This window comes from Prionailurus viverrinus, chromosome A1 (assembly GCF_022837055.1).
Source record: "Prionailurus viverrinus isolate Anna chromosome A1, UM_Priviv_1.0, whole genome shotgun sequence".
Classification (NCBI taxonomy): Eukaryota; Metazoa; Chordata; class Mammalia; order Carnivora; family Felidae; genus Prionailurus; species Prionailurus viverrinus.
Window position 1 is genome coordinate 56,741,469 of NC_062561.1, and position 15,050 is coordinate 56,756,518.

Here is a 15,050-nt window from a genome sequence, read left to right on the forward strand (position 1 = left end):
TGAGCATTTGAATAAAATGCTTTCATAACATTCAAAAACCTTCATGTCATGAAAAAAATGTATAGATATTTTATATAATCAAGATTTTAAAAGCAAATCTACAATAACCAGGAGCTACTTCTTAAAAAAAAGTAAATGGAATTGAAATACAGTAAATTAAAATATTGATTGCAAGGTAAATTCCCATTTTGGAGTAAATAGTAGAATGGATACTTATATTATTTGCTTTAAAAAGGAAAGAAAAGGAAGATAAGGAAATTAAATGTTAGCATGTGAGTATAGACTTTTACAAGGAGAAATATCATTTTTTTCTTATGTAATTTGTGTATCTTGACAACATCAGAAAACAGAAAACTCTATAGGTTTGAGTTACTGATTAAATAACCCTTATATCTCTCTTTCCTTGAAAATACTAAAGACAGACATGTTTTACTCTGAGAAGTGCTGTGATATGTGAATAATTTCTATAAGGAAATCTCTCTAAAAAATGATTGTCTGAGTTCTTAAAATTTTCTTTCTTAACTAGAATGTTTGCATATTTTATTCACAAAAGTATACTTGCCTTAGTAAAATCAACCAATTTGAAGCTTGTAAAAATCTTAAAGCACTGAATTTCTCCTCATGACTGCAATTCAGTCCTAAATAAAAATATCAAATCCTTTTCATTAATCAGGCTTTGTAGACTTTGGCTGTTGAGAAGGCTGGGGAGAATGGGCCTTATCCAGGGAACATCTGAGAAAAGCTCTCTTTGCAGTTGATGTGCACATTTGGTTTAGCAGATGTTCTTTGTTGATTGAGCCACGAGTGACTATATCCTAGAACTGTCTAACCTCTTTCTTTCCTTCAGTCAATCTTTTCACAGCCTGGGTTAATCTACTAACAGATGCTTCAGAAGAAGTCAATAAATGGAGGAAAACTGATTAATGTTTAAACACAGGAATGCTTAGTAACATTATTTATGTATAAACTAAAAATATTAGCAAATTGTTTAAAATAAAGTATAGAGCAAACCAGTTTAAGATTAAAAATTCACAGTAAATTAATTCAAATCATTTTTTGGCATTTAGACCTAAGGAACTTTAGTTTTATATATATTTTTTATGACATGAACTCATAAGATGGTGTTAATCCATCTCTAAGGGACACAGTTACAAATATTTTAAATTTTCAAAATAAAGAATGTAAAAAATAGTAACAATAAATGTAAACTATATATAGAATGAAAATTTTCAGTAAGGGTCAGTACATTGCTATTTCAGTAGTTAACTACTCAATAATGACTACTATGCACTGAATTTTGTCCTCTGAAATTTGTATATTAAAGACCTAACCCCCAATGTAACTGTTTCTGGAGATAGGGTTTTTAGAAGGTAATTAAAGTTAAAAGAGGTCTTAAGGATGGAGCCCTAACCTGATAAGATTGTGACCTTATAAAAAGAGAACGTGAGAGATCTCTCTCTCCTTGTCTCTGCCATGGGAGACATAGTGATAAGTTAGCCATTTGCAAACTGGTTGCTAATTAAAATATCAATTATTTTGTCATGAAATGTGGGAAAGGAGGAAAGGAAGTTGAATTACTGTACATACTGAGAGGAGAAAATTTGAACCCCATGGAAGGAAATTAAATAAGGATTCGCCATGGAACTAACTTGTGAAGCCAAGAGAGACCAAGGTATTATTAACAAGATGAATGGTAGGGGCGCCTGGGTGGCTCAGTCAGTTAAGCATCCGACTTCAGCTTAGGTCATGATCTTGTGGTTCGCGGGTTTGAGCTTTGTGTCGAACTCTGTGCTGACAGCTCGGAACCTGGAGCCTGCTTCGGGTTCTGTGACTCCTCTCTCTGCCCCTCCCCCACTCATGCTGTGTCTCTCCATCTCCCAAAAATGAATAAAGGTTAAAAAATTACAAAAAAAAAAAGATGAATGGTAGATGTCTGTGTGCTCTATACCGTGGTCAAATTAGTAACTAAACTTTTTGTTGGATTTTAAAGAGAGTGAGGATGGTAATGGTAGGTAAAGAAGAAATATCATATAACTCATCAATAAAAGGTGCATTGGGAAACAGGAGAAATGGAGTTCCTGGGAATATTGTTTTAAATGTTAGACATTCTTCATGTCCATAATCCTTGGGATTTGGGGTTTGAAACAAAATTATATTTATCTCCAAAAGTAAGAAAGACCAAATTCTGTCTAGGGTACATGTAGGTTGTCCATTAAATATTCAAAATATATTTAGTTTTTGCAGCCCATAGAAAATTCTGTCTTTGTTACTGAGTATATAAAGCATGTGTACAGACATATGTGAATAGAATCCTAAGGTTTTGACTATCAACAGAGCCTATATTGTCTCAACAGTGTGTCTTGAATAATTGACACAACCTAAGAAGATCAGAGAAATCACCTAGATAAGTAAATGATATGGTTCTTTTCTATTTTGGTAAAATGGTTGGAATAAGATTAATGCAGTGGCTGTGGTAGCTCATGCATGTCAGTAAGCAGAAAATTCTCATTTTAATACCACCTCAATTACCTCTCAATTACTAAAGATCCAGAAACAAACACTAGAAAAAAAAATCACAGGAATATGCACTGGGAGCTTAGGAGTCTATTGAAAAGTATTAAATACAACAACTAAATCATGAACATGTTTGTTAAGTCCTAAATTAATCAGTCAAACTGATAATCGTAGTGCTTTAAGCCTAACATAATGAATTAACAAAAAGCTTACCCAGGTACTCATTTCAAAATATAATCAATACTAAAAATATAGACTTAGAAATATATATAAGGAGAATCCCATTTTATTTTTTATTTATTTATTTTTTCAACGTTTATTTATTTTTGGGACAGAGAGAGACAGAGCATGAATGGGGGAGGGGCAGAGAGAGAGGGAGACACAGAATCGGAAACAGGCTCCAGGCTCTGAGCCATCAGCCCAGAGCCCGACGCGGGGCTTGAACTCACGGACCGCGAGATCGTGACCTGGCTGAAGTCGGCCACTTAACCGACTGCGCCACCCAGTCACCCTGGAGAATCCCATTTTAAAATGCATTGAATTAGGGTGCCTGGGTGGCGCAGTCGGTTAAGCATCTGACTTCATCTGAGGTCTGATCTTGTGGTTCGTGGGCTCAAGCCCTGCATCATGCTCTGTGCTGACAGCTTGGAGCCTGGAGTCTGCTTCGGATTCTGTGTCTTCCTGTCTCTTTCTGTCCCTCCCTTGCTCTCACTCTGTCTCTCTCTAAAATAAATAAACATTAAAAAATTTTTTTAAATGCATTGAATTGAGGAAACATCTATCAAGAACTAACAACAATTGCCTTTGATCTAAAAACCTAACACTTATTAAAACAATAGACATCATACCCAGAATGTCCAAAAAAGCAATGAGGTTGAATAAACCTTCCCTTATTACAGATAGCAATTATAAAAACTAATATCAACAAATTATCTAAATATACTGTAGCATCTAAATAAGACAGAGAACTCTGGTAAAAATATCCACAAAATTATGCTGACAAAAATTCTAAATAGATTTTAACAGTTATCACATCCCTCATATTAATTTATAGTCATTAGATGACAAAAAAGAAAGATATAAAAAATATAAATGACCATGTCAGCCATCAAATCTAATTGATATTTGTAGAACACTATACTTAACACCTGGTGGATAAACATTATTTCAAACACATATGGAGTGTTCACAAAGATAGACCACTTATTGATCTGTAAAATAAATCTCAATAAAGGTCACAAATGGATCTCTTTCAAGCTATGTTCCTTGATCATAACATAATTAAACTACAAATAAAGAAATTAACACATATAGAAGGCCCCAGATATATGATATTAACTCATTTCTAAACAGCACATATGTCACCGTATAAAAATAGAAAGGAGCTATATAATATTTTGAGTCAAATTATAATTTAAAACTAGCATATCAAAATTTATGTGAAGCCACTAAAGACATATTTAAGGGAAGTTTTTAATGTTAATTGCAAATATTAAAAAAGAAATGTCTGAAATCAGTGCTGTAAACCTACAACCACAGGAAAGTAGTACAAGAACAGCAAGCAAAAAATATGGTAAGCAGAAGGAAAGACATAATAAAGATTAAGAGAAGAAATCAACAAAATAGAAAACATGCAAAAATGGAGAACATAGAGCTGCCTCATATAATTCAGAACAACCAGTTAAATTCATATTTCAGATAAAGTACATTTTTAGTATGCCATGTATATTATATGGAACATGATTATGCATGCAAAAATATCTATTGTCAATCTGAATTCAAATTTAATTGGGTTCTTGTATTTTTTTATTAAACCTGACAACTCTAAGATAAAAATCAATAGCATCAAAAGTTTGTTCTTTGAAAAGACAAAATTGTAAATCTCACACTCTATTGATGAAGAAAGAAAGGAGACATGTGACAAATTATCATTATTTCCAGGGATACCACTCAAGATCATTCAGATACTAAAATAATACAAAGGGGACATTATAAATGACTTAATGCCAGTTATGTGAAATGAAGAAATTATTTGGAAGTCACAAATTACGAAAAGTGACAAAAGAAAATAGATAATCTTATAAGAGGCTAGAGAACCTCCTAACTCCTTCTACCATGTGAGGACACAGCAAGAAGATGGCCATCTATAAACCAAGAAGAGGACCCTCCCCGCAAACCTGACCTGTCTGGCACTCAGTGCTTGGGCTTTACAAATATTTCTTGTTTAAGATACCCAGTCTGTGGTAGTTTGTTAGCAGCCTGAGCCGAATAAAATACTTTTTCCTTTACCATCATGATTGTCTAAACTTGTGGCTTCAGGGGCTTGGGAATGTGGAGAGTAAGATACTCCATTCCTTTATGCCCCGTCCTTCCCTTCTGCCTAAAACTAAATCTGACTTATGGGGGTGTAGGAGTGAGTCCTTCAGAGTCTCTTCGAGGCTTTTCTGCTGCCAGGATCTAGGAAGTGAGAATTCACATCTGGCTCAAATATTTCCATAGCTGCTAAGCTTTCCTTCAAATGTAGAAGGTAGGGTAACTCCCAAATGTTAGGTCTTGCTAGCATGTTCTTCTTGACCCAAAATAAACTCATAGAAAATCTGACACAGGCCTGAAAATAGAAGTATAGGCTGCGCTATTTGTATCTCTCAAATCTTCTTTTTTTCTCCATATATATCTGTTCATTCATTCATTCATTCATTCATCCATTAATTCATTCATTTGCTGTTGAAGTGGCCAGAGGATAAACCTAGATATTCACTTATGCCATCATCCTGCTATTAGAGCCCTGACTGGTCTTTTCCCATATTGCAGACACTTTCAAGCTCGCTGAGATTTCTGTGGACCATTTCCATTTACTTGGCTATGAGACAGGGGTTGGGGACAAAATTCTGGATATACCATCCCCTTCTCTATGGCAGAGGGAGGAAATGGCTTCATGCCTTGGCTGCTGAACTTCCACCAGGTAGACAATTTTGATATTTCTGTGTCCTGCTTCCTGGGTTATAAGTAGGCTCAATGTGTATCAATTCATCCTGTTATACCAATTCAGTGTTATCCTCAAATTTATACATATACAGACATACTTGTGCCTTTTTATCTGGTTGTGGTTAACAAAATATGTATCAAGTAGTGGATTCTTAAGTATTTGAACACATGAATGGTGCATTATGGTGGGGTTTTTTTTGGATTTTTTGCATTTTATTTTATTTTCTGAAGTTTATAAATTATCTGTAATTATGTTTAAAATCAGAATAGCAATAGGGAAAATTAGGCACGACTTATCCATTGTTAAATAAATAAATTCTTTTTAAAAAACTGTTTATTTATTTTGAAAGAGACAGAGAGTGTGAGCAGCGGAGGGGCATAAAGAGAGGGAAAGAGAAAATCCCAAGCAGGCCTCACACTGTCAGTGGAGAGCCCTACACCAGCTCCATCTCACAACTGTGAATTATGACCTGAACAAAATCAAGAGACACTTAACGGACTGATCCACCCAGGTGCCCCAAATAAATAAGTTCTTAATATATTGCTTCCTAATTATAATTATAAAATTATATAGTAAAATTATATAATTATATATAATTAATTCTAATAATATTTTATTTATTTTTATACTCCAATAGGATGCAAATAATATATGGTACTTTCAAATCTAACACTAATTTTACCAGAAAAAGTTTCATACTCTGAGTGGCTTAATACTTAAGGTACAATTTACTATATAGATGAAAATTTTATTTTTTATTTGTATTTGTTAAGTTTATTTATTTATTTTGAGAGAGAGAGAGAGAGAGAGAGAGAGCATGAGTGGGGCAAGGGCAGAGAGAGAGGGAGAGAGAGACAGAATCCCAAGTAGGCCGAGTACTGTCAGCACTGAGCCTAATGTGGGGCTCCAACTCACGAACCATGAGGTCATGACCTGAGCCCAAACCAAGAGTGTGATGCTTAGTGACTGAGCCACCCAGGCACCCCTGAAAGTTTTAGTTTTAAAAACTAAAGTTCATGATTAAATGATAGATTAAAACTTGGCAAAATATCTTGTATCCATGTCATGTTAAACTATTTTCTACTCCATGACTAAAAAGTAGAAGTGTGTTTGTTAATAAGCAGTAATAATGAATAATGCTAGTTGTTCAAGGGTTAAAAGTTTTCCAGAAAATTTGTAATCAGTTTTATCAAATGAAATAGTAATAAAATGATGGAAATTTTAGTCTCAGTGACATGATAAAGTAATATTCTCTTGGCCTAATTTCAGAATATGTGTCAAAATTATATATAACTTTATATAATTATAACTTTACTATTTTTAAAATTTCATCTACAATTAAAATTACCAAAAAGTAGAATCTAGGCAATAAAAGCAATTGAATGCCCAAGAACATTGAAAAGAGAGAAAAATCTAAAAATCTGGTAGAATATATCCTGTTTAGTTTATGGTCATTAGTTTTCCTTTAGTTTCCTTAATAATACAGATCTATGCGGAACTTACACATATTGTTGGCTTTTTGAAAATAATTTCAACTTTGTCTTACTGGTAACATCAATATCAATAAATGCTTTAAATAAAATAGTAAATTATTTACATGTACAAAGTTTCCATTTATTTATAGTTGTGATTGTGTTTTCTATTGGACAATATAATGTCCATAAAAATCTGCAAGAAAATTAATAATGAATGTTAACAAATAATAAAATATATGGCTAGGTATTTATAAGAAAATATTAAGGAAAATAGTAACATAAAATATGAAAAGTGGTGCCAAGATGTTCTTTAATACAAAACTCTAAATGATTTCTCAATTTTCCAAAGTTGTATGATTGTATCCAAGCATATAATTTGATTATTTAGGGAAGTATATTTTGATACCTCTTTTTGATAAAGCCAAGAAAATGCTTGATAAGCCAGAGTGTCATGAGTAACTAAATAGAGGTGAATTTCTCTACATATCAATATCATGTATTAAATGAAATGTGACTCACTGGGGCACCTGTGAATTCAGAAAGAAAATGATGTACCTTCAAATATATGTAAGGAAAGAAAATTAAGTGGTAATCTGAGACCAAAGAGGTATGGCCACAAACAAATTCTTAACTTTTTTTTTTTTTTTTTTTTTTTTTTTTTTGCTGTGAGTCTTGTATCCTATCTCTCTTCTCCCTACTCAAAAGCTTTAAACACATATATATGATTTCTGTTGATGGCTATTTAAGCAAACAGGGAAACTGGAGAACTTTATGGTTCTGGAAGATGAAAGCAGTTATAAAAGACTTCAAGTTTAGATAAGTAATTTAACAAAAAGAGAAAATTAGAGCTAGAGGTGACAAATCAAATGTAAACCTTCTCAAAAATTTTCTATTCAGGACATATATATTTCCCAACAAAAGTGAGATTTAGGATGAAGTCAAGACACTAAAATATAAAAAGAAATGTTGAGATTATCTGTGTTGCGGACTCAAATATTCAAAGGACATGAAATTAGTAAGATATCATAGAGGCAGTACAATGAAATAATAATGATACTAGAATTTAAATGCACACATTTAGAGTGAACAATTTCAGGACACGCAAAAAGAAAACAAACAACACACACACACACACACACACACATGCCTTTTTCATTCTCTTAGTACAATACAGTATGACAAAAATATTAGCTTGATAATGGTCTGTTTCTTCTATGAAATTTAACTTGGCCATTATCCAGATTGCTCTTCTCAAGGACAACTGGTCTAGGTGCCTTTAATTTGAAAGAGCACCATTTAGATTCATGACCAAAACTGTTCTTTCTGAAAGACCATTAAGTGCATTTTCAATATTTCTAATCAACATTAGCCAAGAGAGATCTGGACACTATTCATCACTTAGCAAATCAGACAGAACAGTTTGGATTGTCCTTTAAAAATTTGTTGTCCAGGTTATACAGCCAACAATGTTACTAAACTGAGAAATAATGCTTTTATTTGGTTCAGAATTGGTTGTATTTCAAATTTGCTTAAGTATCAAATTGAAGGGAGTTACATTAAAATACTGTCCTATTTGGGACCATTTGTTGCTTTTTCATTTTCCAGAAGTGCAAAAGTTGATGTCATATTGAGCTTAACTAGTATCTAAGAAGGTTCTCTTCTAGAGGCATCCTTCAACAATTTCTCTGCTTACAGTTTGAATACTTAGTATTACTAGGTTTTAGAAAACTTTTCCCACTTACAAATATCCTGTTCTTTCTTTTGTGGATAATACTTTAAATGCTTTTCCCTCACCTCAATCAGATAACTGTGAAACCAAAAAAAACTGAATGATTAATTTCATCAGAAATTAAAGTAAGCTTCAACATTAAGTTGCACATATAAACTGAAAAATATCTCCAGTGAGTTCTAACAGTAATCAAGCCCTGTACCCACAACCTGCCTTAGATGATTTGTTTTCCAAAGTAGCTCTGGAAATTTTATTTGTGTGTCTAAGCTTTTCTGGTTCTATTGTAAATTGTCTTTTCTCCTTTATTATTTATGTTGGAAATACTTTTGATTTAGTTCATAATCTTCCTGCAAAAGATACATTGTACATTTGTGCTTCTTCATACATTATACATAACAATAAGCAAAATTTACAGCAGTGTAAGCAAAAGAATAGTTAGCTTTACTGCAATATACAAAATTCAGCCAATTCAGCAAAAGCCTTGAAACTCTAGAAGAAACATTTTCACAAGCTGCATATGTGTTATAATAAGCCCTTCAAATATGTGCGCATACACATTTTTTTTTTTACTTCAGAGAAAATTGAATGGTTTAGTAAATTGAAAGTGGCAAGTGGAAACACAGCGCTCTCCGTTTTGCAGCAACGGTGTTTAGTGTGGCAGCTCCCAGTCTAAGATCTTCCACAGAATCTGTGAAAGGAAAATACTACTAATTTCAAATCTCCATGTAAGTACTGAAGCTATTTTGGTGGAGAGTATAGCTGTCATACAGAGAAAGTATTGAACAACAGAAGAGTCTGACTGGGAGACCCTTACATTCCCCTCAGCTTGTGTAAACTTTAGATAGGTTTCTTCCTGACTACCGGCCTCTGACCTTCCTTTCCTTCTTTTTACTTTAGAAACTACAATTGTGAATTCTTTTTCTACTTTTTTGAGATGTAAATCTTCTTCCAGCGTCTTTCCAGTTTTACAAACCCAGGAATATTTTTCACAAGGATCTGGAAGCCATCCCTTTGAAATGTAATCCCCAGGAAAGACAGAGTTTCTATGTCTCAGTCTCTGAGAGTGGGTAGGAGCCAAATTTAGATTAGTACCAGTTAGCGAACAGAGATGGCCTAAGCATTTTGATCAACCTTCCTCTCCCCTAACATCCTCCAGAGTTTTTCTAGTGGCTCATCCAGCATTTAAAAACCCTCCTGTCTTTTGCATCAGTGGAGTTGAGTTCAATCTCTCTGTCTCATGGCAATACTCTTGACCTCTACTGTGATATTCTTGAACAAAGTCCTCATTGCCAGTTTAATTCCATCCAATGAATTTTTTAACAAGTCTTTGTCTAAAATCACTATGTGCAATAATCTCTGGGGAATCCATTCCTATAAAGCTTCAGGAATGGTCTAGTCAGACTATATTTGAGTGTGAGAATTTGGTGCTTTCCTAATTGCCTACACAATCACTAATGATTAGAAAAAGGCTTACTTTTTCCTCATTTAAATATTTTATTTTCAATAGCTATAGGCAGTCATTCCTTGGCTTTTATTTTCTTACCTTTACCTACAACAAAAAAAGGTATCTCCAGGAGAAATTCAGATCTTGTATTCTGAAACATCATCCCATGTGTTAACGGTTTTCCTGGGCTTATTCTTCAGCAAATGTGCAACAAGGGCTAGACTTTTGTCATTCCTCAGCACATAAGCTTCATTCAGATATTATGGGTCCTCTTTGATCTTAAAGGTATAAGGATTCTTTTAAAAATACGTAATTTAGTTGAACAGAGTTTTAGATTTTACAATTTTGGCGGTTCATATATCCCAATGAGAATTCTATATAAGGTATAAAAAATTATTCTCTGCAAACTGCATCTTTACATAGGCAATTGAAATTCTGTTTACATTTCAAAGTGCTGAAGGAACTCTTCACCTGGGAGATATGTATTACCTAACCAACTCTGCTTCCAGCCACAAGTCCTCTCCAACCTGAATTAATGGAGTAGTATAGCTGTTCTCTGCCTCAACATTGGCTCTGTTCCCTCTGTTGTTACTGCTTCATATTCCCCAACTCCTTAAGTAACTGAAGATATTTTCATGTTAATCTAGTTCTCCTACTTAAAAATCCTCCCATAAATTCAGAGATACTTTACCTACAATATTGTATTTTCTAAGTCAATGAGATTTTCAACTAAAAGTGAGTTAAATTACACTTGAAATTTAACTTGCTCACTATTGTTGGTCATTTCTATTAGATTTCTTGTTGTAACTAATGCTCTAGAAAATCTTTAGCAGATTTTTATCTGTGCTTTAGCTGAGTTCATTTTTAAATGGTTTATAAATATTTTCTAGTATCTTTTCTATGATTACTCTTGTATCATTTTTGTTCATACTCACTATTACAGAATATGCCTAGAGTTGCTTTATTCATACATCTAGAATACTATTATCCCATCAATAATTGCTAGTTTGTCCTTGCCTTCTGTTTTTGATAAATTACTATTGATATTCCCTAAGGTCCCCACCAAAGTTCCACAAATTGAATGGCCCACGACAAAGTTTATTTTCCCTTATCATTAAATCTGCTAGGGAGTTTGCTAGGTTCTTGCCTACCTGTTAGATTTCAGCCTGGTTAATCTTGGGCCAAGTAATCACCTTTTAACTATGTTCCTTTTTTATGGATTTGAGACAGATTGCTAGAGAATTGACTGACAGAACTGATTATCAGCATTGTGACAATGATTTATCTTATCCTTGGATTTGGGAAGAGAACATATGGTCAGTGACTCCATTGGTTGCAGAAATGACATTTATCCTTGCTTCCTTGCTCTTGTTTTATGCTAATGCATAGCTTTGCAGTTTAAAAATATCTCTCATCATGTTTCCTGAGGATTATTTTTTAAACTTCATAGTCCAATTGATCTAAATGGGCAAATATATTCCTCTCCTTGCCTGGATCATACTAAAAAAAAATCAACTTAGGTTATTCCAAAGTAGAGAAATTGTCATTAAGCCATTTTCTTTTATATCCCAGAAACTCAATAAAAACTCTGAACAGTTATCAACATGCTATTTAAATGTAATGTAATATTTGTAGTCTTAAATAACCACAAATCATAATACATTTTCTACTACCTTATGTTTTTAATGAAACACGGCCAATTTTATTCAAATTTCCCCAAATTTATGCTAAATATGTTGTTTCTACAATGTATGCCACCCTTTATATAGTGGTTTTATTATTTTGTCTTTATTTTATAGTTTGTTTTCATTTTATCTTTATACAGTTCTTCAGTAGAAGTCAGAGTCCTCAGTTGCCCAGTTAGAAGCCTCTGACCTACTTTACTGATGAAGTTTCTTCTCATAGCCAAAATCTCTGGCTTTTAAATGAAAGGTTTTTGGTCTTTTTAATCACTTGCTGATAGCATGAAGCTGCATTCTTACCTATAACCACATGACCTAATTTAGAATCAGTCTTGGCAGCCAGTCCTGCATTTCTCATCACATTGACAATCCACCTTTCATGTTCAGTTTGTCTGCCAACATGTGAGTGCGGATACACAGGTGAATGCAACAAAAAGTCTCAAATATGAAGAGTCAATGATTTTCAGCGAAATCCTTAAGGTACCTAGAAGTCATTCACAAGTACTGATTCACATTCCCTCAGTATGTGGAATTTTCTGAGCTCCATCAAAGTCAAAGTTAACATAAAAGCATTCAAGAAATTCTGTAACTGGGTCTTTATATGTGTAAGACTGTGTTCAATAACTTTAACCAGATCTTTTAGCAGCTGCTGGCATTTTTGAACATCTTTGTTCGTTATGATGCCTGTAGCCTAATAGTGAGGAATATGTGGGCATATCATCTAAATTGCATTAAGATATGATGGCTGGCAAAAGAAGAGATCAATAATGTTATCATACCCCTTGATTAGTTGAAGAAAACAGAGGACAATGGATGAACCTTGTTTGCTGCTGAAGATACTGAAGTGGAAACTCAGAATTATTACCTATGGTCTCTTTTAACCATGTAAGGTCTTCCATAGCTGCATCCCTACTCTGAATTAAGATTTCAGAGGCCAGTTTTCCCCTGAGTGAACTCAAAACATTTCTGGCTGTTGCTGGAACCAACATTCTAAAGAAGTAAAGATATTCTGGTGCTCCAGAGTAATTCCCATATTCATATTGGATTTTACATAACTCTAGAGTATATCTAAATATTCCTACCTAAAACCATGCCTGCCCACCAGGTACTTAAACAGCATCTGCCCATCTCTGGTTGACTGCATCTGCCTTGTAGTTTCTGGATCTTCAAATGTCTTCACAATTGGTTCCATTTCTGCCTGAAGCTATTTCAGTCATGCAACAACTGTGGCTCTTTTTTCTCTCAAAGCATGCAGAATATCACCAGAATAAAGGTTTTTGTACATATTGGTAGCAAAGTGTATCATGTTGATATCACTAAAAAGATACAAATTCCCTTGTAATTTTTTTTTTCATTATACATCTCTTATGGAGAGAAACTCAACAGAAAAATTAGATGTCAATCCAAAAATGTGTGTGATGTGAATAGTCAAGATGTACTCCACCATCTTGCCAAGGAAAACTGTTTCAACTATGTTATTGACGTAGACACAGGAAAGAATCACAAATTCAACAAATGTAAAATAACTTTTATTTACTTTACGGTGGAGGAGAGACTTTAAGGTGACCTCCATGATTTTTGTATCCTGGTATTCACACTCCTGTATAATCCTTCCCCTTCAGAGCAGGAAGACATGTGACTTGCTCTAAACAATGAAATATTGCAAAGGTGGTAAGATGCTTACGATTATATTTACATGATTTCAAAATATTGCTGTGATTGTGGTACTCATCCGACTAGCATCTCTCTGTCCGGCTCTTGCTCTCTCACTTGCTTCCCATCTCCTTCTCCCTGTCTCTTCCCATTACTTGTCTTGCAGTAGCAAGCTGCCATATGTGTTATAGCAATGAGAAAATAAATTCTTCAAACAACTTGAGAAAGCTTAGAGGGGGATTTTTCGTCAGTGAAGCCTCTAAATAAGAAGGCAGTCTGTCTGATGCCTCGATGGCAGCCTTGTGAGCCCTGAAGGAGACAACCAGTGGTCTTGCCTGGACTCCTGAATTACAGAAACTGTGAAATAATAAATGTGTGTTTTAAACTACTACAATTATGGTAATTTATTACACAACCATAGAAAATTAATATACCTATAAATGCTACTTTTCTATTGTTGTTTTTCTATTTCACTTACTACCATCATCATACATTCATTTATCTAGGCTTAAAATATGTCACCATATTTTTTTTTCTTTTCCACCATTACCAACAATACCCAGTCATTCAATAAACCCTGTCTGTTGCATCTTAGTTAGATTACTTCTGTGACCATCTAATCAAGTAATGGAATATTTCCATAACCCAGAAAATTTCCTTATGCATACCTCTATTCACTTATTCTCACCCCAGATTCTGGAAAAACAACGATATGGTTTCAACCATCATAGATTAGCTTTATTGCTAGAACCGAAAAAAAAATGGAATTCTCTATTAAGTACTCTTTTGCATTTGCCTTTTTTCACTCAGTATGTTTTTGAGATTCACCCATATTTGTATATGCAGGTCATTTTCTTTGCTCATTCACTCATTGAAAGATTTTGTGTCATTTTAGATTAGTCATTTAGACTAATCTAATTCAATCTTCCTTGAACATTAATGTATTTGTCTTTTTGTCAGCATGTGTTTTCATTACTCTTGGCACTATATCTAGGAGTAAAATGGATGAATCATAGTCTGAGTGTATGGTTAATATTATAAAAAATGGTAAAGCATTTTCCAAAAATAATGTAATATTTTATACAATAGAAATAAAAGTTTCGGTTACAACCAATAATCATCATAAGTTGATATTATTTAATTTTAGCTATTCTGGTTGTGTAGCCTGTTTTATTACACACAGATTTTATTTATCTAGTCATATATAAATGTTCAGTAAATCTACGTTGCGTATCTCTCCTTACTAGTAGTCAAATACATCTGTTCATAGTCTAACCACTCGTCTACACATAATCCAATATTCTATCTTATTTATGGCTTTAATTTATTTCCTTTCCATATAATTATTTATGTTTTCATCCTCCTATCAAATTTAAATGAGTTATCAAACAGCAAGTTCATGTCTCCTGAGAATTCTTCCTTTGTTGAACAACTAAAAGTAAAAATAAATATTTCGGTCTGCCATAGTCTTAAAGCAGTGATTTTAGAAGTATCATTCCAAGATCAGCAACATAAGTATAATTTGGGACAATGTTAGAGATTGAAATTATCCAGGCCTTATACTACA

The 15,050-nt window shown here is 33.6% G+C and overlaps 1 pseudogene; it reads right to left on the minus strand.

The window, feature by feature from the left end:
- Positions 1-11,977: 11,977 nt before the first annotated feature.
- Positions 11,978-13,277, minus strand: LOC125163666 (eukaryotic translation initiation factor 3 subunit E-like; annotated as a pseudogene).
- Positions 13,278-15,050: the final 1,773 nt, after the last annotated feature.